The sequence below is a fragment of the Diceros bicornis genome, chromosome 31 (assembly GCF_020826845.1).
Source record: "Diceros bicornis minor isolate mBicDic1 chromosome 31, mDicBic1.mat.cur, whole genome shotgun sequence".
Taxonomy (NCBI): domain Eukaryota; kingdom Metazoa; phylum Chordata; class Mammalia; order Perissodactyla; family Rhinocerotidae; genus Diceros; species Diceros bicornis.
In genome coordinates this window covers 43,469,654-43,494,440 of record NC_080770.1, presented here as the reverse complement: position 1 = coordinate 43,494,440, position 24,787 = coordinate 43,469,654, and the positions used below count along the sequence as shown (strand labels likewise).

General features: G+C 41.4%; 1 pseudogene; it reads left to right on the top strand.

Annotated features, from left to right (window-relative positions):
• Positions 1-24,290, top strand: part of LOC131395275 (centrosomal protein kizuna-like) — a 64,977-nt pseudogene extending 40,687 nt beyond the window's left edge.
• The last annotated feature ends 497 nt before the right edge of the window (positions 24,291-24,787 follow it).

The window sequence follows — 24,787 nt, the reverse complement described above, 5'->3', positions numbered from 1 at the left end:
CAGGAGCTGGCGCAGAGGGGCGTGTGAGCTGCTGAAGAGACCAGGGAACCCATGGAGCAGACTCCCAAGGAAGGCAGGAGGGGCCTGACTCAGGAGCTGGCGCAGAGGGGCGTGTGAGCTGCTGAAGAGACCAGGGAACCCATGGAGCAGACTCCCAAGGAAGGCAGGAGGGGCCTGACTCAGGAGCTGGCGCAGAGGGGCGTGTGAGCTGCTGAAGAGACCAGGGAACCCATGGAGCAGACTCCCAAGGAAGGCAGGAGGGGCCTGACTCAGGAGCTGGCGCAGAGGGGCGTGTGAGCTGCTGAAGAGACCAGGGAACCCATGGAGCAGACTCCCAAGGAAGGCAGGAGGGGCCTGACTCAGGAGCTGGCGCAGAGGGGAGTGTGAGCTGCTGAAGAGACCAGGGAACCCATGGAGCAGACTCCCAAGGAAGGCAGGAGGGGCCTGACTCAGGAGCTGGCGCAGAGGGGAGTGTGAGCTGCTGAAGAGACCAGGGAACCCATGGAGCAGACTCCCAAGGAAGGCAGGAGGGGCCTGACTCAGGAGCTGGCGCAGAGGGGAGCGTGAGCTGCTGAAGAGACCAGGCAACCGATGGAGCAGATTCCCAGGGAAGGCAGGAGGGGCCTGACTCAGGAGCTGGCGCAGAGGGGAGCGTGAGCTGCTGAAGAGACCAGGGAACCCATGGAGCAGACTCCCAAGGAAGGCAGGAGGGCTCCCACCCAGGAGCCAGATTTAGAGCGTTCCCGTCGTGGTCCTCGTCATTCCCTGGAGAAGCCATATACTCAGAGAGGTGGCCTTTCCTTTCCTGAATTTAATGTCTTGTGCACGTGTCTAGTTTCATGTATGTTTTCTCATCCTTATATGTAATATAGGGTTTTCTGGCTTTGATGCTTTTTATTTTTATCGTGCGCAAAGTTCGAGGATTCTGCATGTGCCCCTCCCGGAGGCGCGGCTTGCCATCTCTGCACTGAAGTCACACACCTGTGTGGCTGTGCGGTCCAGAGCCTCGGCCATCACCCCTCAAGCCTCTCAGAGCACCTTCAGTCCTTCTCAAGCCCCCCTTTCTTTGCCCCTTTGATTAAAAGAGAGTAGAAGTGCTTTTTTAAGCATTTCAAACATACAGAGAGTGATAAAATGAACCCAGGAATCCCATGCCTACCAGCCCAGACTCACATGTGTTGTTACCATTGCACCCTATTTATCTCAGACCTGCTCCTCATCTTCCTTCTCCTCATCTTCCCACCCCTCCTCCTTTTCCCCCTCCCTCTTGGCTTCTCTCTCTCCCCCTTTCACGCACCTTCCCTCCCTTCTTCTGCTCTTTCTCTCCTCTTCTTCTCCCCTCCTTTTCTCCTTCTCCTCCTCTCCCTCCTCTAACCTCCTTCCTCCCCAATTTCTTTCTCCTGAAATAAATTATTATGGAGATACAGCCCCTGTGCGCTTCTCCTCAAGCCCATGCCCCTTTTCAGAGGTAATCTTGTGCTATCCTTCCCACACATATTTTCATTTCACTGCACTTCCTGTGACTCAATAAATAACCTATAGTTTTGTTTTGTTTGAGGTATGATACCAGTTGTGTGAATGTTCTTTGAGAAAGAACCATGTTCTTGAGGAAAAACAGAACCTGTGTTTTTTAGATCTGTTCCACACCTATTGATAAATGTAGATCTTTTTTTTTTTTCTTTCTTTCTTTTTTTAAGTCAGGAAGATTAGCCCTGAGCTAACATCTGTTGCCAATCCTCCTCTTTTTACTGAGGAAGATTGGCCCTGGGCTAACATCCATGCACATCTTCCTCTACTTTATATGTGGGATGCCTGCCACAGGATGGCTTGATGCACCTGCCATGCATATGTCCACGCCTGGGATCCCAACTTGTGAACCCTGGGCCGCTGAAGCGGAGCAGGGGAACTTAACCACTCTGCCACTGGGCTGGCCCAATAAATGTAGATCCTAAGAAGGATTTGTTTTCCGGTTTTGTTGTCCATTTTCTCTAGTACCATTTTGTAACAACATTGTATTCCATTCTTGTTCACTCGAGTAGGTCACATCTCAGCCGTGTCAAGGCTGAAATAAGCAGTGGTCCACTGCCCTTTCCTATCTAGTCATCTTCTTTTAAAAAGGTGTTGTTTATATTAGAAAACATATTCCCAGTTCCAGACAACCAATCCACTCATAATTTTTCAAATAATAACTCCATTATTTTTTTTTTAAAGGATCTCTCAGTGTTGCTTGGTTTTTTGTTTTTTTTTTTAATTTTATTTATTTATTTTTTCCCCCAAAGCCCCAGTAGATAGTTGTGTCATAGTTGCACATCCTTCTAGTTGCTGTATGTGGGACGCGGCCTCAGCATGGCCGGAGAAGCCGTGCATCGGTGCGCGCCCGGGATCTGAACCCGGGCCGCCAGCAGCGGAGCGCGCGCACCCAACCGCCAAGCCACGGGGCCGGCCCAATAACTCCATTATTAATGAGAAGGGGCTGCCCAATTAATAACTTATGAATCAAGTGCTATTCTGCCTCCCCTCGTAGGTTTTTTGTTCCCTTTTAAATCATCCTGATCTCATCTTAGTGACAATCATAAAAATTACCAATAAATTAATCACAAAATCTGTCCTTAAAAATCGAAGTAAGCAGGCAGTTTCTGAAACGGTTAGGTTGTGACTGAAGAAATGCACAGCCGTAAAGAACAATGTTACCAAAATGACGTGGGCAGGGCAAGCCTTGCGAACTTTAGAACAAAATGCTTTTGTGAGTTCTAGGACTGCTTTGATTTACATGTCATGCTTTTACTATTAGCAAAATCAAGTATCTTTGGTTGTTTCCCTGTATTGAAACAATATACACCTTTAGTAAATAGCATGAGTTACATATTTCTCTGTAGATAAAAATCTTAAAAATAAGAGATTTTCAAAATTTAAGAAAGTTCTACTAAAAATTACTTGGCTAAGAGTCTAATGCAGCTCAGAAATATTTACTTTGATCTCTTGGGTAAATGGCTAATTAAACAGTCACGTGTAAATGATGTTTACCTGTGGGTCCCCTTGCTGTCAGCTAGAGTCAGTCCTGTCTCTTGAGTAAATACATCATTAAAGCCGCTGAAACTCAGATTATGTCCCCTTGAGACCAGATAAGATCCACAGCACCCCCATACCCTATTAGGCAATTACATAATTGAGCTGCAGGCTTTTAAATCAGAAAAATTTATAATTACTTTATGTGGAAAAAAAAATGAGTTGGGTGCTTCATTAAAACACAAAGTGCCTTAATACTCCTTCTCTCCTAAGTAATGTCTGTTTCCACCGAGGAGAACTTCTCCAGGGAAAGCAGAGTGGCTTACTGGTGGCACTCATAGAGTGCCCCCACCACACATACCAGAAAGACACATGACTAGTCACAGAAATCCCTTCATCTCTCCCTAAGGATCGACTGTTCTCTTGGTCTTCTCTCTTGAATACTCATTTGCTGGCTCATATGAATACTTTCCCCTTTCTTTTAATTGCTGCACAGATAAAATCCCCTTCCTATAACTTAGATATACCTTAGGTGATGATGCTTGCATTTCTCTTTAAACATTGAAAAATTACTTCTGGTGTGCAAGAGGAAGGTTCTTGAGGAAAAAGTCAGTTAAATCTGTGTATTAGGGGAAATTGTCATCTGCTGTCTACATCCGTGGTTTTTAATTCTCCTGCTTTTCTGTCTCTGCATTAACAGCACTGATTTACATACAGAAGGAAATGTAATTTTATTAAATGCTTTCACATTCGCTTTCTGTTTGTATTTGTACCATCCATCGCAGAAATCAGATTCCTTTGGAGCTAGCATGTGTTTTTCTTAAAAAACTAGCAGGAAAAAAAGAAAACCAAACTTGGAATATTAAGGTAAACAAAAAGGAGAAAATAAAATTGCCCGTTGACGTTGTGGTGTATGGTTTTTAATATTTAATATATTGGCAAACATGGGTTGTACTGTTTGTGTCCATAGCTTCTTTTTTTCCCACTTGTCACAAGTGAACTTCCTTTCATACCATCACATGTTCTTCTACATCATTTCCAACAGCTGTGCAGAGACCCCTGTGTGGCTATTCCACTGTCCCTTTAACCAGCCTCTTGTTCAACATTTAAGTTGTTTTTAATTTTTCCTGTAGTAAAAAAATTTCAAAGAACATCTGAGCAATTCAGTTTGTACAAATATCCATGCTATTTCCTTAGAATGAATTCCTAGATGTAGAGTTGTTAGGTCGAAGGGAATGCGTGTCTTTCAGCCTTTTGCTCTGCACTGCCAGATCTCACTCTGGAGGGGTCATCAAAGTCACAAGGAATGGAGGAAAATATATATATATATAATCTGAGCTCTTTATGAAACTGGGTGCTATCAACCTTTTTTTTTTTGAGCACCAAATTGAGAAGTGCAAATGACATCCAATTTTTTTGTTCATTTGACCTTTATATTTACCATTGAGGTCAAACTTTTCCCCTACCTATTTGTGAGCCCTTTGTGGTTCTTCTTTTATAATTTGCCAGTTCGTGTCCTTTGCTCATTTTTCTATTAGGTTAGTAATGTTTTTCTTGTTGACTTGTAAGAATTGTTTTTATATAAATTCGTACAATTTGTTGCAATATTTTGAGCAGTTTGATTTTTGCCTTTCATTTTTCTTAATGATATTTTGGACACAAAGTCTTTTCCGTTATTATCTTCATCTGTCTATTTATGCATTTGAATATCACAGTTAAGTTTCTGGATATAAATTAAGAGGCAGCCTAGATGACTCTTGGGGTTCTAGACCTAGCAGGAACCGTAACTGACCTTTGAGAAAAATTCTGGTAGAATTGAGCCAGTAATTCTAAGTGTCCTGCTAAGTGTAAATCATAGGACGATTTGCCTTTCTAAGATGTGAAATATGACCATCAGTCATTCTACAAATAGTGTGTGCCTTGGCATTGAATTTCTAAGCCTTTTCTCCTGGCTCCTGGGAAGGCAGAAAAGTGAGGAACTAGTTTGTTCTATTGACTTAGGCTCCAGACTGCTGAGAACAGTGAGACAGTCCCCAGTCTCCCTCCTGGGCTCCAAATGTATGAAATCAAAGAGAGCCTTTATTAGCTAACAGATAAGTTGAGACCCAAGCATAGTATATTCATAAGCACCATCAGGAGGCCCATGGTAAAAGTGTTGTCTGGTGGCATTTTTCAGATAGAGAGCTCCAATTTGCAGAGCCCATTCAGTCCCAGCATGAGCTGTGTAAAGCAGCTTGTTCCCTCTTCTCTGGGCTTTTGTTTCTTTGTAGGTATGGGTTAGTGTTGTCAGTTTCAGACTGCAAGCTCCTTCAAATTGGGGACTTCCTTAGAAATATGCCTGGCTAAAGCATCTGCAAACAGTACATCCTGAGAATGTATTACAGATGTTTTTCCTGACTCTGCAGAAGTTGTTTTTGACTAGAAACCTCTAACCATTCCTTGTCTGAGATTGACTTTTGTTTCTGTCCCTGCTTATCATTATTACCTGCTTATTAGGGATTTATATTGTGGGTTCCCTTATGAATGACCCATTGGGCAGATCTGCTGCTCTCTTTCTTGGCTCTGTGGTCCAGTAAAGTGAAGCCAACCATTCTCATGTAATTTGACCATCCATCAAAATCCTTATAAAATAAAAGACTCATCTTTGAGAAATTATCTCTAGGATTATCTTAAAAGATGAGTCCTTTTATAAACATCTCTATCAAAAAAGTAAGAGAAATCCTAGAGATAAGAGTATTGAGTAGTGAAGATAAATGGGATAAAATATATGAAATAAGTGAAAACCTGCAGTATGCCCACTACTTTATTTACCTCACCATGGTAAAAAAAAAAAAAGAGGGCAGAGTGTAGAACTAGTAGCAGTGGTGGTATTCTTATCAAGTATACAAGGACTTATTAGAAAGACATTTGCAGGATTATTATAGCATTTTATTCTGTGTTCTTTTGAAACCCAGTTGGAACCCAGCTAAAGCAAAAGAGGGTCTTAATATGAAAGAGGTGCACAAAACAGTGAGATAAATTGTGTGTCATCATTGAGGGCCCAGTTACAAGTAATCTGAGTCATTGACAATCCAAAACAGTTTCCATTATCTGCAAATTCTACAGTAAAAAGTGTAGAAAGTCCTTTAACAATTTTATTCTTAAAATATGTGTTAAAACAGTGGCTCTTACGAAGTCATGCCAAGAAATTATTAGTTACAGCTATTGCATAAGGTAATACGACGAAGAAATACATATTTGAGGCTCTCTCAGAATGTTTGAATTATTTTAGGAAAAGAAAATTATAACTTTCACTTCAGAATTTGGGTCAGTTCTTTTTGTTCATATTCTAAAATGCTTTTCATAGATCCAGGATGATTGGGCACACAGAATAGGAGCTTATCTCTCTGTGGAAGCAGACAGACTAGAGCAGGAGAGGTGGAGGTCTGGAAATGAGACAGGCCACAGTGGTCCAGCTTGCGCACTGACAGTTGAGAGATGGCAGGTCAAGGAGGTGACACTATTCTTCACACCTGTCTTCCTGGACAGATTCTGGAAGCAGGTGCAGTACAGTGGTCCATGTAGGCAGCTGGGATTGAGGCATTATGGCAGCCAGTGATGGGAACCAGCCCTGGCCTGAGCTTCGAGGGCAGGACTCTACACCTGAACCCCAGTATGCAGAAACAGGGATACAATGCAGGTCATCCCAACAGAGAATTGTCACAACTTGAGTAAAATTCAGGGACTACTTTATGTAAATAGAGGAAGAGCTCCTGGTTACTAGAACTGGACCACAGACAGGTGCTGGCTACAAGGCTAACTTGACACCAAGTCCTTCGGCCGAGGAGACTAGAATTCCTTAAATCCCCTAAAATCAGCTGCTCCGGCCCCTAGGATAGGCCGTGGATCCAGGTGGCCAGCTGGTCCAGGGGAGGGCAGAGGGCAGGAGCCTTGCAGGGATATCAAGGCCGATGGCAGTGGCCTTGTATGTTCAAAGCCAAACTTACAAGGCAAGATCTTCCATATTCTGCCTCTGTGATTCTTCCTGTCAGGGCATCTTCATGAGAAGAGATGATTATCTTCCCCCTTGTTCACTAGAGAATTCTGTTGTTACCCCTTCGCTCTCAAACTAAAGATGACCTATGAGGCTTTGTCCAGTTTTGCTCTTCATATTAACTTGTAGAGTCTCGTGTCCATTCTACAGGTTGAGTTGGACATTTCCTTGTATTTACTACTGTTGCCAGAGACCAGGGAAAGGTCAGCACCACCACCGAGATTTCCTCTCCCAGCAGCCTGGGCAAATCATCACTTCCAAGTAGGAAATGAGAGAGAAACACACTCTGGCAGCGGGACAATGTCATCATTGGTTGTTTAACTCTTGTTACCAGTATAGTTTTATTTCTTGGGGGAAGAGTGTTGACCTAGAAATTAAGAGACATGGGTATTTACCTGTCCTGTTAATTTTTACTTTTTCTCTGCCTCTCAAGTTGGCTGTGATAAAATCTGTGCCCACCTCCCTGCCCAGGACACATGAGGCGATATGGGTAAGACAATTTGGTGCCCTTTGAAAACAGATAGGCAGTGTGGCTAGTAAGTTTCCTGAGCTCCCCAGCAGACTTAGCAGCAAAGTGCAGAGTGTGTTTATCCTTGATTGACAATTATGCTTTAAAATAAGGGCAATTCTCTTTTTGCTTAGTGTCTCCTTCTCAGCCACCAAGTTTTTCTACAGTCTTCTCATTTGAGGGAAGTTCAGGGGTCATTTCTGGAAGGATGGGGATACTGCAAGGTCACATTTTTCCACATCTCTTTCTCAATCCAAACCAACAGCATTCATGCAATGAGAGAGTCGATCTTGGATAAACCAGCCCAGGTTCACAAGAGTGGTCACATTTCACATACGTACTTCACAAGCAGAACACTTCAGCATGACATAAGATTCAGGCCACAAAAAAATGTATTATTACAAGTGTAAGTTGTTGTAAAGAATTAAATTATGCTGCAAAATAATCAGATGTTATTTTATCTTGAAGACATTTTAATTTCAATTAAATGTCAGGAAGCAAATTAAATCCAAAGTAAAGCTTAACCTAAAATTATGTCTGAAGGCTGGGTCTTTGAGACCAACGGGAATGTGGCTAGAGTTTATTTTTATTTCTTTTAAACACTGTAGGCAGCAGCGTTATTGAAAAAAGCCCCTACAGAAGAGTGTGACGATAGTTCGGCCGTTCACAGTAATGAATCATCTTGCAGCTTGCCATCTATTCTGAATGACAGTAGTGGAATAAAGGAAGCGAAACCCACTCTATGGCTCAACAGTGTTCTTACAAGGGAACAAGGTAACTGTTGTTAAAGGGTCTGTCCACAGCAAAAACGCATTCAGAGTCAACGCAAACACCCTTTCTCAAGGTGTACCTATAAAAAAGCAGACTCAAGAACACTTCTAATTTTAATATGTATAATATGTTATTTGTTTTATACCACCTTCCAATAAATATATGTTTTCATTCAGTCTAACAGGAATAGGAAACCTAATTGTAGATCTGCTGTCCTGCTGAATTTCCAATAAAATAAGTTTTTATAAATTGAAATCTTAACAGGACTAAGCACTTGGCAGTAGATAATTATTATCATCCCACAAAGATGAAGATGATTCTATGAAAATGAGTCCATCAAGTACTTCACATAGAGTACTGTGAAGTTTTTGATATCACTTAATAGAATTTACTCATAATTGGTAAACATTCTTTTTAATTATAATAGAACCTTTTATAAGTTTAAACAGATGATTAAGAATCAGAGTTTATGCCCCCCAAAACTTAATAACCAATTTTTAGTATCCAGAAATTGTGATTATTATTTTTTTTTAAAGATTTTATTTATTTATTTTTCCCCCCAAAGCCCCAGTAGATAGTTGTCTGTCATAGCTGCACATCCTTCTAGTTGCTGTATGTGGGACGCGGCCTCAGCATGGCCGGAGAAGCGGTACGTCGGTGCGCGCCCAGAATCCGAACCCGGGCCGCCAGCAGCGGAGCGCGCGCACTTAACCGCTAAGCCACGGGGCCGGCCCGAAAATTGTGATTATTTTAACGTTATTGTTAAGACATGCCAATAAACCGCTATAATGTATTCCCAAGAGAGCTATGAGTTGCTCAGGATATATTCAGAAGCTGATACACATGCACAGGATTTGAGGCTCGCTTGTTTTAAGCCCCAGTCAAATTTGATAGATGTCAGGCTAAATCATTTTGCATGAAAGCAACATAGAGATACCTTAGTTTTAGAATAGGTTTCTTTTTAGGAACAGTACTATTTCAGACAAGAAATAAACTAAGCAAAGAAAGGAGGTGGGGAAGCAGTGAAAATAAAAGGAATGGCAGTTAAGAAAAAAAAAAAAGCAAAGGCCTATTCCGTCAATATAACCTTGAAATACACTTTTATTATCTTGTGTTTGATTTTTAGACGTTTCAAGTGGCTGCGGAGACGAGAGCAAGGAAGAGAGCATGGCAGCAAAGATTCCAATCACAGGTAAAGTTATGGTTGCCTAAGAGTTTCAAACACAGGATTCAACCTTGTTTTATAATCAGAACATTCTAGGTTAGTGGTGTGTGGACTCTGCTAAGAGCAAGTATATTCAACTACTACGTGCTGGAGGGGACGATTAATTGTAAGAGCATGATGTGTGCGCTTACATTAGCAGAAACTGAGGTGGAAAATAAGCATGCCTATTGAATTCTTCATGATCATGTTACACAGTTACACGTGTGAGCACCCCATCACATAGCCTTTCAGCACCTGCGTCTGTGTGACAACGTCAGTCTCCGTGGGGAACACCAGTCATTGTGTGGCCAACTACAGCTGTTTCTGATTTTACTCTTTTCTTTCCTGTGATAATTGAATGTGTCTCATTAAAATAAGAGCAGGAAAAAAAAAAAATGCCAGACAAGGAGCTTGCTTGTGCCTCAGTTACAAAGCCCATGTGATAATTTAAAAATTTTAGCAGTAACGTTTCATCAAGACCTATTAAGATTTCTGCACATGTATTACGCTTGTTTAGCTGGAATCTGAATATCATTACATTTTTAGTTTTAGAATATCAACAGCAGCAATGAGTATTCTGAACAGAGTTCTATTTGTCATACGTCTAAATTTACTAGGATCTTATTTTGTAAAGTGGTACACTACTTCATTATAAATTCAAAGGTCTGACTTTAAATATTTATACAAGTAACCACACCACTGCACTGCGGTACTGAGGCATGCATCTGCATATGTGGTCGTTTTGTTGTTTATAAGCGGAAAAGAATAGCTTTCTTTTATGACAATACAATTCATAGCCTGATGATTAATTTTTTAAACTCATGTTTCTGTGATGAACTCTGGTTTTGAAAAAAGAGTTTATAATAGAGCAATTATTGTATATATTCTGCATCAGATAATATTTCATTCCGAAATACAGAGGTTTTCTTTTCTTTTAAACATTTTCCCAGTGATATGTTTATTGCATTTTTATTCTTCATTTTGAGAAAACTCTGGTAGCGTTCCCTCTTTATTTTTTTGTTAGTAGAAGTGTAGATGATCCCAAATTGCAGATAATCAAGAAGTCATTTGGAGACTTTTCTCTTGCATTTATCTTTGAATGCAGAAGTATCTAATGACCTCTGAATTTATTTCAGTTAAAATTATAAAGACTTATTGGAGAGAAACCAGGAAGTGATCTCGTTGCCCATTCTTGCTTCTCTTTTCAGTATTCTTTCCAGTCATTCCCTGCTGTGAGCAGATGACTGTCCTCAAAATTAGTGCAAACGTTATTTTCTCATAGACTTTCTTTATAAGAGAAGAGATAGTTAAGTACTGGAGTTTCAAATCTTTCTTTTTTTCTTGTAGAAAGAGGTGTGATGTGCCTAGAAATAATAAGGGCTATTTACCATTAAGATTTTTAAAGAAATTTTAATTCCAACAACCTACCATCAGTCAATTAATAGTTGGCAGTTTTAAAAAAATGCTTTGTGGGGCCAGCCCGGTGGCGTAGTGGTTAAGTTTGCACGCTCTGCTTTGGCGGCCCGGGGTTCATGGGTTAAGATCCTGGGCGCGGACCTACACCCTGCTCATCAAGCCATGCTATGGAGGCATCCTACATACAAAATAGAGGAAGATTGAGAAAGATGTTAGCTCAGAGACAATCTTCCTCAAACAAAAAGAGGAAGATTGGCAACAGATGTTAGCTCAGGGCCAATCTTCCTCACCAAAAAAAAAAAAAAAAGAAATAAAGAAAAAAATCCTTTGTGCCTGTTGCATGCCAAAGTTTTAGACATATAAAATAACTTGGGAGATATAAAAATAAACTTTCAAAGCCATTTACTTTGAGCATTTCCATTCTGTCCTCGCCACCATACTCTCTTTCTTCTTTGCTCCCCACCCGCTGGACTTCCCATGAAATTAATGTTTGAGGGCCTCATGTGCCTTGACTCTTTAATGCTGTTGTCATGTCTGTGATTGAAACTACTTTGCTCTCTAAGTTCTTTTTTCCCCAGTTTTTTAAATTGAGATATAATTGACATATAACATTGTAATAGTTTAATCTCTAAGTTCTTGACCATTATCTCTTTATTAAATCTTTGTGTCTTTGGCATAATTATTGGAGATTTGGCCTTGGTAGAGTAAAGCAGGTATATAGTTTGATTTAAGATAGAGTCTGGGGCCAGCCCAGTGGCGCAAGTGGTTAAGTACGCGCGCTCCACTGTGGCAGCCCAGGGTTCTCAGGCTCAGATACCGGGAGTGTACCGACGCACTGCTTGTCAAGCCATGCTGTGGCAGCATCCCATATAAAGTAGAGGAAGATGGGCATGGATGTTAGCTCAGGGCCAATCTTCCTCAGCAAAAAAAAAGAGGAGGATTGGCATGGGATGTTAGCTCAGGGCTGAGCTTCCTCACAAAGAAAAAAAAAAAAGATAGACTCTGCCTCCCCCTTTATAATAGTTTTATTGAGACTTTCCTGTTTTATGGGCTGCATTCCTTCTAGAATATTCCAAAGAAAAGGAATATTCCAGAGGCTGTTCTCAGGGTTGAGGGGATGTTGCAATTGAGCCTGGGCTTTGGCATCAGCCGTCAGTGTCAGCATTTTACTCCCTGCTCTATTTCTCCACCTCCCTGAGCCTCTGTACTGGGAAAGCAGACATACCACCTGGCAAGATGGTCTTAAAGTTTACATGAGATCGTGTGTGTGCAAGTGCCAGGCGTGCACTACACACTCAATACATGTAAGCTGCGATTTATAATAATAATATTCATGTGAATGTTAGTAGTAGTATTGATCTTCTGCACTGGCCCCACAGTCCCCAGTTTTTCAAACCAATGCCATCTAGTTAAAAGGAATCTCACAAAGCAAACTCAAAGAGGAAAAGAAGCAGGGGGCTGGGGGTACAGTGCCACAGAAAGCATAATCCTGAGACGAGTCTTGGAAAGGCATCTGAACACCACCTCCTGAATTGCGGTAGCCACTTGGGACCAAGACTCGCCCAAGCCCTGTGCTGCCATAATTCCTCCTAGACAGTGCTTCCCAGTGGTACCGCTAAATTAGTTTCTGCAAGAAGTTTCCACTTAAGAACTCAATTGATGATTTGAATCCAGAAGGATATTTACCCCATCAAAAAGGAATCTTGAGGAGAGTTGCATGATATTTTTGGAACTTCTAATTAGTCCCGTGGAGAAACCCTTAGAGAAGAATCACAACAACGTGGTGCAGTGGCTCCTGGGGCTCTCACTGGTCAAGGCCCAGCATCTCTGCCTGTGAGTGCCTGTGTGCCATAACTCTTACAGGCTCACAGGTGAGGGCGTTGCAGGGCACATGGTTCCCAGGCGACAGTCCTCCCCTGCTGTGCCGCCTCACCGTGTGGATGGGCGGATGCAGCGTTTCCCCAAGCGTGTTCTGTGCAGGCTCCACCCCGAAAATGCTTCAGGGAATACACATTCTCTGACCAAATCCCGCATAATCGCGCTCTCCCTCTGCAACATGCACAGTGCAGGGAGCACGTTGAAAACTTTTAGACTTTCAGTAAATGACCCATTTAAAGGTGTGAACTTAAAGTTTCAAATAATTATCTTCTATTTGAAAATGGAATCCTTCCTATGAACAGCCAACAGAATTAATATTCTGTGGAACACGTTTTGGGAAATATACACAGATATACACAGAATGTTTTTTAAAACCTTGAGTCTAATGAGGGCACCAGTATTCTTAATACCCTAAAATTATCGTCAACGTTTTCCCATGAGTCCTTTTTGTGGGAATCTCCCTTGTGGATGAGATTGCTTTATAATGAAGCTTTGGCTACTTTAGTGTAACTAAACCCAGTTGATGTTATGATTGAAAGTTACTTGTTAAAGCTGCTTCCTGAATTGACGAATTGACGACCAGCATGTTCCAGTAGTGAGTTTGGACAGTCCAGAAGTGCTCTTCTTTAGTGTGGGTCCTTCTGCGTGACTATTTGCTTTACAGCCGTCTCAGAGGAGATGTAGTAGAGAAAGACACCGAAGTGAACCCAGGCAGGCACCAGGAGTTTGGGCAGAATGGAGGGGAAGCTCTGAATGATGAGGGCCCTGGGGAAGTTTAACCTGAGAAGGGTACAAAAGCTATCTTTAAATATTTGCGAGGCCTCCACGTACAAGACAGAACGTTGATCAAGCGTAATTTTAGAGTCTCTCAGGGGGCTCTGTGTGTGAGTGGTGCAGGGAAGGAATTCACAGCTCAGTAATGGAAGAACTTTCTAGCTCTTCTTTGAGGCAAAACCAAGCTGAGTGTCTTCCAGGTATAAGATTCTGTGCTGGGTGCTTGAACCATGGCAGGAACCTACTCTCTAGAGGGACACTGTGGAAGGAATTCTTGTTTCTGGAACTGACGTTCCTTCTAATGCTAAGAGACTGTGATTCTCATTCCATATGAAAGAAGTCAAATGTGCCAATATTCTCATTTCTTTATTTCCCTTTCTTATTTGCTTATCACTTCCAAACATAGGTCTCCTTGGCAGAGGGGCTCATCCTTAAAGAGTTTGCTGTCACTCTGAAGGCATCTGCTTTGTTAATCATTTGCAGAGTGTTGGTTTCATAAGTTGAGCTCCTGCAATCTGTGCTAAGATTTACATAGAAACCCTCCCGTACACAGACCCACACACACAACCAGAATAAATATTCCCACAGCCTGTATGATCTGTTGTTGTTAACACAATCTACCCCTTTCATTAGTCTGGTTGTTCACAGTGAAGAATTAAGGTAGAAATCAAAGAATAATTTTGATATCTATGAATGTGTGGTTTTCTCCCTATAATAGATAGTATATCATTTGCATGTATATTACACCTTTACTTTGGCTAAGTCCTGGGAATAAGACTGGGTCCTTGCCCCTCCTAAGTCTTCATCATCTCTGATCCTCACAACAGTCCTGTGGGGTAAACATTAGGGACCCATTCTACAGTCAGTCCAACAGAAACTTAGGAAGGTTGAGTCCTGCTCAAGGCCATATAGCTAGTGTGTTGGATCTTGAATCGAACTCAAACTTCAAGATTTAATCCCTGAACTCCTTCTGTTCCACCAGCCTGCTGCTTTCGTTTTACAAGAGAGGCGACTGCATCAAGGTGTCTGGATTAATTAAACATCAGTGTATATCATCACAAAAGATGAGCTCCACAAGGATGCTTTGCGAGTGATGATGAGCGAAGCTATACCTTTCCTTTCTCTCGTGTTAGGCCTAGAGAGGTGGGCACTTGCAAGGATTTCCGAGTATGGATTTTGCCAGGAGGTGTGTGTGCCCTTTATACAGCGGGGCGAGCCTGAGTACACGTGCAGGACTAGAATACTCAGGTCAGTGCTTCCCTGGAACACTTAGACCAGGATTAAAGCCATGCTTATCTAGATTATGAGGGAAAATCTCATCTGAACTACTTATACCCCCAAGTGAAATTTCCCACGTTGGCAATTTTATTTGTATTCATACTGAATTTACCTCTGAGAGTGAAGTGAGTTTTAGTTTTAGCAAGTGACACAGGTTATGCTAAATGTCATAGAAACCCGTCACCTGACACGGTATCTGGCACACAACACAGTGGGCACTCAGTTTGTCAAACGAATGAATAAAAACGAGTTGGAATCCAAAGATTAAGGAGTTTCCTTAAATGCTTGTTGATTCAGGCCAGAACGCTGTCTCTTTCACTCAGTCACTCTACCAATACTTTCCCCACCCCACGTGCCCATCCTGGCAAAACTCATCTCCTTAAGCTCCGTGTGAAAAGGGCTCTCAGCTTTTATCTGAAGAGGATTAAGCCTCTAAGAATGTCCATTCAGCCTCTCATTCTTTTGACTCCTATTCTCTCGGTCAAGCTGTGTTGAAAGTGGTTGCCTGACAGTGCCGTTTCTCACTGATATTCTTTGGCAAGCTGAAATATTCAATGTCATACTAAGGTATGTCCATTTAGAAGCTGTGAGGGAGGTCAGCCACTTGGGGTTCTGGGCAGTGCTTCTCAAAACGTTATTGCTTGAGTTTTACATCAAATTGGAAAAGGCTGGGAACATACAATAGCCAGGTTGTCATTGGTGACTGGATTTACCCTGGGAGAGAAGACTGTGGTGACAACGTTGGACGCCGGAGTACAGTGGCGTAACACTCCACTAAGGAGACTTTACTAAGAATGTGTCTCACCTGTCCTGTCCCAGAAATGCACGAGGATCAGGAAAGACGTGTTACCTGCCAAGCCTGGGAGCCCCAACTCGTGCAAAACCAGGGGAACCATCTCATGCTGCTGGATTGTCCATTGCAGTCCCTGTGGCCCTGTCTCTGTGGTAGATGTCAGGCTGCTGGGGCTTCCCCTTTGCTGCTACAGCAAAGCGTCTTCACTCATGACATTACAGGGCGGTGGTGTTTGTTTAACATGGTCAGTAAAGAATGAAAGGCACCTTTCTGAAGAGTGTTTTCGATTGGTTGCTCCTGCATTCAAGGAAATTAATTCATAAATGCCTAGAGAAATTCTCCTTGGTCGTTGACAGTAGAATCCTGGGTGGATACCTATGCCCCAGCCACACCCTTGACCAGTTACATCAGAACCTCTAGGGGTGGGGCTCAGGCATCAGTCTTTTATAACACCCCCAGGTGACTCCCCAGGTTTGAGAACCATGGAGCAGGGGGTCTCAAAGCTGAAAGAGCCTTTGTAGGTCATGTTGTGAAACACCTTCATTTTATGCAAGAGACTCAAGTGGGGAGAGAAGAGGTTGGGCTTCAGATATTTTAATAAAATCGAGGATCATGAAGTGTATTATTTTCCTAGGGCTATTGTAACAAAGTACCACAAACTTAAAACAACAGAAATGTATTCTCTCCCAGTTCTGGATGCCAGAAGTCTAAACCAAAGGCCAGCAGTGCCGTGCTCCTGAAGGCTCTAGGGGAGAAGGCTTCCTTGCCTGTTGCAGCTTCTGGTGGCTCTCAGTTTGTGACAGCTTGACTTCAGTCTCTGCCTCCATCAGCACATCACCTTCTTTTCTGTCTCTGTGTCCACTCTTCCTGTCAGGATGCCTGTCATTGGATTTAGGGCCCACCACAAATCTAGGATGATTTCATCTTGAGATCCTTAACTAATTACATCTGCAAAGAACCTATTTCCAAATAAGGTCACATTCTGAGGTTCTGGGTGGACATGAATTTTAGGGGAGACATCATTCAACCCACTGTAGGGGGTGAAGAGAGATTTCTTCATATTTTACATTTCTAACATCTAGTTCATCTTATACATTGATTATTCCTGACCCTACTATAATGCTAATGATAATATTATTGTCTTTATTTCTGATTCTTCTCATTATATAAATCATTGAATGCAAATTGCTAAAAATATTGTTTTTAAAAATATTTAATTATGCCAATAAAATATAGCTTCCTGATCAAGATTACTCAATCTTTGAAAAGTTCAAGATTGCATGACTTGGAGAGTTAAAAATTCCCCTCCCATGGCTGAACAATGTTAAGTGGCAGGCACTATGGTTATAAATTTACATATGAAGTAATACCGGCAGGACTGTTCAGTTCAGTTTTGGAACATTCGTTAAAGTTCAGTTACAAGCCTGACATTTATCTTCAAGTGTAATTGTTGAATTACTCCGTAGAAATTAAGAATGTGATGTAAATATTTTTTTTTTAACTGAGGAAGATTCACCCTGAGCTAACATCTGTTGCCAATCTTCCTCTTGTTTTTGCTTGAGGAAGGCTAGCCCTAGGCTAACATCTGTGCCAGTCTTCCTCTATTTTGCATGTGGGTCACCGCCACAGCATGGCTGACAAGTTGTATAGGTTGGTACCCAGGATCCGAGCCTGCGAACCCAGGCTGCCGAAGCGGAGCATGCCGAACTTAACCACTATGCCATAGGGCTGGCCCCTAAATATTTATTTTCTGAAGCAGCTCCAGGCAACTCATGTGAAGTAGGAGTTTCTCTTCTCTGTACATCAGCAATCTCTGAGAGCACAGAGAAACCTTGGCAATAGATTTACAGGCCCACGACACTGGGGGAGTGGAGTTTATTGCAGAAAGTCTGGACATGAAAAGTGATTCTGGTCATGGATCCAACCTATGTATCTCAGGTTCACATTGACTTATGGCCTTTGAAAAAAATCCTAAATATAGATGAGTTTTCTGTATTTTCAGAATTGTGAAGGCACCCATATCCTAATATTTTCTTGTTTTCATTTGAGCAGATTACTAGACAAATGACTTCTGGATTTTCAGTGATAATATTTATCTTTAGAATTAATTTTAGAAATATATGTCACAATTTTTATTTTATTTTACAAAAATGACTATGTTTGCTGCATCAGCAACACATCTAGTAACAGTGTGGAAAAAAATTTGCATGGGTGTAGAAATATGTGAAAAGTAACAGCACTGGGAAACTCAGTGGACAGAAAATACTTTTCAAATTTAATTTTTAAATTTCTACATACTTCCTATAGGAATAGTAATTCCCCTTCCTTACTCAAAGATGCCCAGTTCTTTGTTGGTTCAAGGTTTTTCTATTTGTAGTGATGGTATTGTTTGCATCTCCCTTTGTTACTCCTTTTCCGGGCCCAACTTTTCTTTCTTTCATTAGGGATTTCTGCGCAAGCCAGGGGCAGATTCTCTGCCTGGAGACACCCCTAGGGGCTGGTGAACCCTGTCTCTCTCTGGTTCTTGTAATGAGTTGTTAAAAGCACTTGTTCATCAGATATTTTCTTTTTCTTTTTATTTCTAGATTTAGAAGTATTTTAGCAGGTGTACATTTGCATATAAAAGAGAATAAAAGATAAGAAGTTGAGGCTTTTTCTTTCTTCCCTCCTCAACATCATCTCTCTCCTACCTCCCTTTATTCAGCATGTTTTCACTTTCCTTCTCTGGCTGTTTCCGTTTTCTAGACACGAAATGCATATCAAAAAAAAAAAAAAAAAACAATCTCAGTGATTCTTCACCACTTTGTAGGAAGATAGATGATTGGGTTTGGCTGGCTTATGTAACAAAGTAGGGAAAAACATATTTATCTCTTTGTGTCATCAGTCTGGAATTAATAGCCAAGGATGGATTTTAACCCCCTGGACTCCTTTATTTTATGTTTTAAATTGCAATATTTTCTACTTTTTAAATTAAATCTTGACACAGATTTGAGTGTATAATAGATGCTTGACTGAGAGATCCAGAACTGAAAGCTTGAGCATGCAGATATATTTGTTTCTGTGTGTACCAGAACATTCTAATTGACAATGATTGTATTCTTTAGAAATATTTGTTTTATCTAATTATATGCACTTCTCAATAATTTTCTGGGAGTTTGACATGACTAATGAGCGGAAATGTTGCTCTGGAGTTCTCAGTCACAGGCTGGAAAGTAAAGCCTTAAGGGGCTACCTAGTCCTCGATTTTGCAGACTTAGGGTTTACTTGCAGTTGAGAAGACTCAAGTCTTTTCTCCTTGGAACTGGAGGAACTCGGCCCCCACTTGTCTATAGCAGGCTGATTTGAACTCTAGACTTGTTACTTTTGCTCTTTTGTTCGTTCATTCATTTCGTAACTATAAATCTGCAGGGCAATACAGTGCAGCTTTGAACTGCGTGATTCTTCACTATCCTTCTTCCTTCTAGGAAAGCCTGGGCCTGAGTTACCAGAAACTTCACGCCCATAGCTTTGCCTCCTTGACTTATGAAGTTGGCGTCCTGGCCAAGACCTCTAGGCTTTTCCAGGAGGAGGTCTGAATTGTTTGAGTGCCCCTAGCAAGACGTAGACTCTTGCCTCCAAAGAGTCTGAAACCTGGTCTATTTGATACAAACAGCTGCTTAAAAACCTCCACACAGCTGTTGCAGCCTGCCTTAGATAGTGTGTTCCCGGGTCTCTCAACTCTGTCAACTACGAAAGCTTTTGCTAACATCTAGCTTCTAGCCCTTGGCTGAAGTTTTTCTCCGAGTGTTCTTGTGCCACTTTTAGGGAACACAGAAAAAATTGCTCACCACCATCTAGTTTCGAGGTTTCCAGTGTGTTCTGTTTGGCCTGTGCAGTGTTGTATTTTTTTTTTTAAGAAAGGCGGGAGTCTGGCAAGACTAGGCCCACTTTCCCACCTGGCAGCAGTTGGCTGTAGCCGGAGAACAGCTGTCCCCCTGGCCAGGCATGTGCTCTCCAGCTGGCCAGACTCACTTCTCTCTGCTACCTGCTTGGCCCCAGAGCATCTGCATTTATAATCCTGCCCTGTCCAATCTATGCAATTTCTGTTCTTAAACCCTCTTCCCTTGTTTCTACGCAGGCTATGTAGCCTTTATCCTCTCATTGTTATTTTTTAACCAAACCTTAATTTTGTTTTTCCTTTTTGGGTTGTTTCCCAGTCCTTCAAATGTTTTGTGCAGCTCTTCTGACTAAAACAGGGGTGACTGAGGGTGTGATACATGCCATGGGAGAATGACCACAGCTCTGAGCATCTGCTGCCCGACACAGACCTCCTGTTAGACAGCAGCACCTGCCGCCTGCTCCAACCCCTCTGGCTGGTTTGGTGTCTTGGTCCTGCCTCAGTTAGTGTTTCTTCCTCCAAGTGAATACACTTAATCCTTTCACCTTTTAAACTTCACTTTGCCCTTAAACCACACGAGGAAGCATGCATCGGGGATGGGAGCAGGCCATGTGCCCAGCAGTCCTCAGCTTGATTTTGCCAACCCTCTATTACTTAGGTCAGGGCGGCTATGTCCCAGATAAAAATTGTCCAGGTGAGCTTCACTGACTTTCCGCTTAGAGAAGGGCTACAGAAGGTTTAAAGATCAAATACCAGTAAGGAGCTATGGCTGGGAAGCGGGGTGGGCTCTGGGAGAACGAGACTGGAGAGACAAGCTACATCCCTCCAAAACTGTGTACGGTTGAAAGCAGACTCAGGGCAGCCTTGAAGGGAAAGGCCAGTTACAGAGTCCAAGTCCTTCAAGAAGCAAGGGAAGGGTAGATCCTACAATTCCTCACCCACAAGAAAAGAAACTTTGTAACTATGTATGGTGACTGATGTTAACTAACTGTGGTGATCATTTCACAATATGTACAAATATTGGATCATTATGTTGCATACCTGAAACTAATATAATGCTGTATGTCGATTATACTTCAATTAAAAAAAAAGAATGAGAGGAAGGAAGAGAAGGAAACCAGAATGGAAAGTGTGTGGAACATGGAAACGGCCTTTCTTTTCCAGAGTGGTAAAATGGTCCCTTGCTGCTAATGTGAATTCACTTCACATTCCTCCCTTGCTAGACTCAGACCAGTGATAATATCCGTACTGTCCTATATTTGGACAGAATACTTAATCCTCCCAAATGTGAAATTAACTCACAACTACTAGCTTTATATTTTTCACGAAAATCTTCTCCTAAAAATAAAAGGCACGTGTTTTCTGAGGAGCAGGAGAGCCAGCTCACTGGAGTCAGATGATTTACCTCACAACAATAGATGAGAGGAAAGCCTAACTCCAGCTTCCAGCTGCCAGGAGCCTTTGTTTACCAAGAAGCTACTCTTTTTTTCTTTTCCTATTCTTTTTTTTTTTTAACTTTTATCTTTGCTCTCTTTTCCTTGACCAAGTCAGTATAATTGAGTGCAGAAATAGCATATGGTCATTATGATCTGGACTTGTATCCTAAAAGCTGAAAAACTTTTTGGTTGATCTTTTAGAATAAAAACAAAACAGAATATTTTTACCTCTTTTACAGTGATTCCTTACCTTTTTAGAATTCTTTGATTTTATTGATACTTCTCCTCTCCCAAAAGTACCTTACCACAAATCTGAAGTAATATAGGTAGTAGGACTGACAGGAGAGTGTTATGATGCTGTCCTAGGACAGTGGGACTAATCTACAGCAAGAAACACTTTCTGTCCCAGGCCAGTACCCAACACATTTACAGAAGTTATGCAAAACAGTACTTTCCCCTTCTGCATGCATGACATCTGGTGTTTTCTTTATTAAATTTGTCAAAATACTAGTTCAGGTTTGCCCAACTAATATCACAATCCAGCAATGTTAAAAAGTGTTGCCTTAGGATTTATTATTTTCAGAGTTGAGTCCCTGATCTGTACATATTTTAACTATATAGCATTTAATATTTCAAAATATGATGCTCATTTTAAGTACTTATTTTTATCTCGATTGATTCTCAGTAGGGCAAGATAAGTTACATTTTTATTCGTCAGTGTGACGGTAGTTTTAATCCAGTAATAAGGGGCTCATGGTTAAGTTCTTAAATTGAACCAGCAAAAGCAGGAAAGCAGTGATTGCCAGCCTCTGGTGCTGACAGCAGGAGTCCTTTTGTTTGTGGCCACGTTGGAGATGTGGACGTGGATGCTGTTTTGTTATGTCTGTGCTAAAACTCTATTTCTCCAGCCTCTGTTTCATCCAGGCATCCTTGAGACTTGAGGTAATGGGAAAGTTGTGTCTCTCAGGTTCTTTACGTGATCATTATTTATTGTTTTTCCCAACAGTCTTCCCCACTTTAACTTACAGCAGACACGTTAACAGTCCTGCAGGGTAAGGGTGTCCTGTGGGTGCCCAGGCTGCTGCTGACCCCTCTGGGGCACCTGGCTTTGCTCCCTGCAGATGCTCTTCTCTGTCCCTACCATGAGCCTGGTTAGATTTTCTCAGCGGTGGGTCCCCCAGCTCATCCTGCTGCCGCCTCCCCTTCCTGACCTTCCCGCCCCTCACTCAGCCCAGAGACCCCACACTCAAATGTGCAAGCCTGAGGGCCAGGGCAGCGCGTGCTGCAGAGGAGCAGCTGAGCAACCAAGGCAGTCAGTTACGTGTCCTCTGATTCATTCCTGTAGCCGCTTCTGCAAGGCCTGGACTGGAGAGAAACCATTTTACTGTGAGGTGAACCTATCCACAGACCCACTCAAAATAATGACTGGAATTTGGCCACCTCAAATAAATTCATACAACTTGACTTCGAGTCTTGAAACCTGGGTTCAACTAAATTGTTTTTTGTTTGTTTTCAGAGTTTCTAAAAAGGGACAGTTCAAAAAACTAATTTGCATGCATTTGAAAAGTGTTAACGTCGTAGGAGGAATTCAAGAAACTTGTTTCTAGGTAGTAGAAAATTCAGTATTTCTGTGTATTTTTTTCACACCTAAAGCAGTTAATAACAATTTAGCAATATCATATATCCAATCAGTGTTCAGTCAGGAGCCAAGCAAATATCTTTTCAGTTGATTTTTTTTGATGAGTAGCCCAACTGTGCCATTGCATTGCATTTGCTTCATATGTCTCTTAAGTAGCGTCACCATATAATTTATTGTCTAAATTAGGAAACTTTTGATTAACAAAAGACAACTCTATTAATTATTATGCTGGGACAACAGGCAGAAACCTGAATTGTCATGGACAAATTCTACTTTTTATTTTAATTGTGGTAAAAAAATACATAACTTTAAATTTACCATCTTAACTGTTTTTAAGTGTGCAGCTCAGTAGTGTTAAGTATATTCACATTGTTGTGCAACAGATCTCTAGAACTTTTTCATCTTGCAGTACTGAAACACTATACCCACTAAACACTAATACTCCCTCCCCCTTCTTCCCAGCCCTTAATAACCACCTTTCCACTTTCTGTTTCTATGATTTTGACCACTTTTGTTACTTCATATGAGTGGAATCATACAGTACTTGGCCTCTTGTGACTGGCTTATTTCGCTTAGTATAAGGTCCTCAGGGTTCATCCACACTGTAGTATGTGACAGGATTTCCTTCTTTTTAAAGGCTGCATAATATTCCATTGTATGTACATGCCACATTTTCTTTATCCATTCAACTATTGATGGACATTTGGGTTGCTTCCATCTCTTGGCCATTGTGGAAAATGCTGTGATGAACAAAGGTGTGCCAATAACTCTTTGAGATCCTGTTTTTAGTTCTTTTGGATATATACCCAGAGTGGATTGCTGGATCATATAGTAATTCTATTTTTAATTTGTTGAGGAAGCTCCACACTGTTTTCCCTAATAGCTACACCCACCAGCAGTGCACAAGAGTTCTGATTTGTCCACATCCTCCACAACGCTGATTTTCTGTTCTTTTGATAGTGGTCATCCTGATGGGTGTGAGGTGATATCTCATTGTGGTTTTGATTTACATTTCCCTGGTGATTAGTGATTTTGAGCATCTTTTCATGTGCTTATTGACCATTTGTATATGGAGAAATGTCTATTCAAGCACTTTGCCCATTTTTAATTGGGTTATTTGATTTTTGTTATTGTTGTCAAGTGGTAGAAGTTCCTTATATATTCTGGATATTAACCCCTTTTCCAAATATATGATTTCAGTTATTTTCTCCCATTGTGTAGGTTGCCTTTTCACTCTGTTGATTGTTTCCTTTGACATGCAAAAGTTAAGTTTGAGATAGTCCTGTGTGTCTATTTTTAATTTTGTTGACTGTGCTTTTGGTGTCATATCCAAGAAATCGTTGCCAAAACCAATGTCCTGAAGCTTTTCTCCTATGTTTTCTTCTGGGAATTTAATAGTTTTCAGTCTTATGTTTAAGTCTTTAACCCTTTTTGAGTTGATTTTGTTTATGGTATAAGGTAAGGGTCCAACTTCATTCTTTTGCATGTGGATATCCAGTTATCTGTGCCTTTTTTTAAATCTGTAGAAACAAAAGCCTACCAGTTGCTGAAGTGGTCTACCCTTCAGGATAATACAAATCAAACTGAAGACAGGTTCCAAAAGGCAGATGCTTCTGCATCACAACTGTCAGGTAAGTGAGCAGATTCAGCACTCACAGCCAGTGTCTAGGTGATCCAAGGCAGCAGCTAGTGCTGTGCTCAGGGAAGGGTGGTCATTCTTTGAAAGTTTCTGGAGTTTGCTTTGTAATAAGCTATCACTGGATCAGAATCAGCCAGTACTTTTTCAGTCCTTAACAAACAAGAGTTTGGAAGAGTCTTCCCTCCGGGATATGTGCCAGCCCTGGCATGGCGATGGTCCTTACAGGCCCTTGGATTATACCTGGCATGTCATGATAGTAACTTGTCGCTAAGTACCACAGGAGACACCCCAAGTTCTTTCTTTGCCCACATCTTCCAGTTTCTTAATCATCAATGGGGAACATCATCCTGGGCTATTTTCCCTCACCAGAATGTTGGAAAACTTTGGGTTTTTTAAATGAAAAGACTGTAAATCCCAGTAAAGCTAAATTTTAAGCTTAAGTGTAGTTCCTTCAATCTAGGATTTTTGTTTTAATTGTAATTTTCTTTGTTTTCGTATACTTTATTGCATTTTTATTATTTTCATTGGTTTTTAT